This window comes from Schistocerca piceifrons, chromosome 1 (genome assembly GCF_021461385.2).
Source record: "Schistocerca piceifrons isolate TAMUIC-IGC-003096 chromosome 1, iqSchPice1.1, whole genome shotgun sequence".
Lineage (NCBI taxonomy): Eukaryota > Metazoa > Arthropoda > Insecta > Orthoptera > Acrididae > Schistocerca > Schistocerca piceifrons.
This window is the reverse complement of record NC_060138.1, coordinates 158,724,151-158,727,100: the sequence shown is the minus strand read 5'-3', so window position 1 is coordinate 158,727,100 and position 2,950 is coordinate 158,724,151. Positions and strand designations below refer to the sequence as shown.

The following is a 2,950-nucleotide window of genomic DNA, read 5'->3' as shown; positions in this document are numbered from 1 at the left end:
GCGGATAAGATGCCTGTCATCTCGACTGCTCTTGATACGAGGCCGTTGGGATCCAGCGCGGCGTTCCGTATTACCCTCCTGAAGCCACCGATTCCATATTCTGCTAACAGTCATTGGATCTCGGCCAACGGGAGCAGCAATGTCGCGATACGATAAACCGCAATCGCGATAGGCTACAATCCGACCTTTATCAAAGTCGGAAACGTGATGGTACGCATTTCTCCTCCTTACACGAGGCATCACAACAACGTTTCACCAGGCAACGCCGGTCAACTGCTGTTTGTGTATGAGAAATCGGTTGGAAACTTTCCTCACGTCAGCACGTTGTAGGTGCCGCCACCGGCGCCAACCTTGTGTGAATGCTCTGAAAAGCTAATCATTTGCAGATCACAGCATCTTCTTCCTGTCGGTTAAATTTCGCGTCTGTAGCACGTCATCTTCGTGGTGTAGCAATTTTAACGGCCAGTAGTGTTTGTCACACAACTGCGGCTTAGTGTTGTGATTTTTCACTCGTCAGCGTACATTACACACACTTATTTTAGCCCTTAATTCTTTTAACAAGTCGTCTAACCAGTTATACCATTGAATACTTGTCTCACAGAAATCTGCTATTCTGGATCAAAAATACCATTGTTCTACTTTCTTTTTTTTTTTTAAGACTGCTCAGTTACTGCATTTCAATGAACGACCTTTCTTTTATGAGGCCCTACATGGAGAGAGTTTAAAATACCTTTTATGAATCAAAAGTGTCTTTACGTGAGAAAGATGGGCCTCCCGGCCGTTATAAAGTGACTTTCTCTCACAGGTGCATGGGTATGTACCAGATGGTAGGATGAGAAGTCGTGCTGGGCAGAAAGCGTTCTTGCGTGACGGCGTGGAGGCGGCACGGGGCGCTAACCGGCCGGGCCAGGGCGGCGGCGGCGGCGGCGGCTTGTGCAGGTGGTTAATGAGGCGCGGCCGGTGGGCGCGACCTCTCGTTAGGTGACCTGGGGACAGCCCGGCCCGGCCTGCCGGAGTGAATGGCGCTTCATCAGGCCAGATTATGCCATAACCTGCGGGGAGGCCGGGGGGCGGTGGCGGTGGCGGGAGCGGGGGCGGGCGCGCGGGCACAAGGGCCGCCGCTGCAATCCAGTTAGGAGCGCCGCTGCCAAAGGGACCCGGCCGCCCCCGCACCCGCCCCCGCAGCCGCTCCTCCACGTCGCCCGCTCTCCTTGCAGACCGCCGGGGACGGGACGGGCGTAATTACGAGGCCGCGGGAATTAAGCGGCGGTCCCAGATAAGACGGGCCGAAGGGCGCCGGAGACGGCTGCGGCTTCTGGCGGCCTGCGACGCTGCCCACCCCCACCTGTCGTCCGCAGCTGCTGCCAAAGACGCCGCCTCCAGCCCCGTGCTGCAGCTACGCCGCTCGCTTACCGACCGCACGCCGCCTTGCACCTCCACTTCCAAATATTCTATCCGCTTTTAAAATGAAAATTTTGCCTCTGCACTTGCACTCCGAATTCAGACGCCTAATATCTTCACTTATTCTCACTTCATTTACTTATCTCCTTCATTTTTCCCTCGTATAGACAAGAAAAGGGAGACAACCTGACATTATGACGCAAAGTGTAACATAGAGTGAGATAAGCATATAACACACTGAGCTTCTGTAAAGTTTGGAAGGTAGGAGACGAGATACTGGCAGAAGTAAAGCTGTGAGTACCGGGCGTGAGTCGTGCTTCGGTAGCTCAGTTGGTAGAGCACTTGCCCGCGGAAGGCAAAGGTCCCGAGTTCGAGTCTCGGTCGGGCACACAGTTTTAATCTGCCAGGAAGTTTCATATCAGCGCACACTCCGCTGCAGAGTGAAAATCTCATTCTGGATATAACACACTACTTCATAAAATTAGAGGGTTGCGTTCTCGAAACTTTCCCGAAACTTGTGGCAGCTCTAGCTGTGAATGCAGTCAACCTTATACAAGCATCTTGATCCATTATGGACTGTGGGACAACGGCTGGCATGTATTTCTTGATGCAATAATTTACCAGCAGCCGTATGTATTGTAGATATTTATTTTAAGAACTTCTTATGTGCTACCAGTTACGGCATTACATCGATGCCATCTTCAGGCTCCACGCGTCATAGTCGTAAAATCGCTATACACGGAAGGAGTCATATAACTGGATCCGTGAAACAAATCGCTATGCAACAACTCTTGGTGGCCAGGCGACACAGACTCTGTCTGATCCAGTTATATGGCTCCTTCCGTCTACAGCGATTTTACGACTATGACGTGTGGAGCCTGAAGATGGTATCAATGTAATGCCGAAACTGGTAGCACATAACAAGTTCTTAAAATAAATTTCTACAATACATACGGCTGTTGGTAAATTATTGCATCAAGAAAAGTTATCTAAGCATTGTCGAAGGGGTTGGCTGCCCCAGACGCTAGCGCAGCCACAAGGCTGAATGGATGTCGAAGACTCTGAAACATTTTCTAGTTCTTCAGCAAAGGTGCGTGGATGCCACCGAGGATGTTGCCGACCTGGGGCTCATAGAGGGGCCCTTTCCCGTTTTGTTCACTCATATTTTAATGTGGCACGTCCCCCCCCCACTCCACCCATAGACACGCTAAGGAGGGTGAGAAACAGAAAGGGCTGAAAAAGATTAAACGTCTTCGCTGCTTCGGATCACTTTCAAATATCAAAATTTTGTCGATGGTTTTGAACGGTTCTTAGTGGTTCCTCCCTGTTCATCATAGCAAACATTCCATCACACTACCTTCCGAAGGGGTTGCAGCCCGACGATGAGTCGAGTTTAATCGCCCATGGAGTGGCACTAGTGTCGAACGTTCTCAACAGCAACATCCTGTTGATCACTGCGCTCCAGACTGTCCTTTTCTACAGTGAAATGTGTGGTAGTAAACGCCCCAAGAGAAGACGTAATCTTATTGATGCCCTTTATGTGACCCCC

The 2,950-nt window shown here is 50.7% G+C and overlaps 1 non-coding gene across 1 annotated transcript; it reads left to right on the top strand.

Moving 5' to 3' along the window:
* Positions 1 to 1,715: 1,715 nt before the first annotated feature.
* Positions 1,716 to 1,790, top strand: Trnap-cgg. The gene has a single exon. It is a non-coding gene; the product is annotated as a tRNA-Pro (tRNA).
* Positions 1,791 to 2,950: the final 1,160 nt, after the last annotated feature.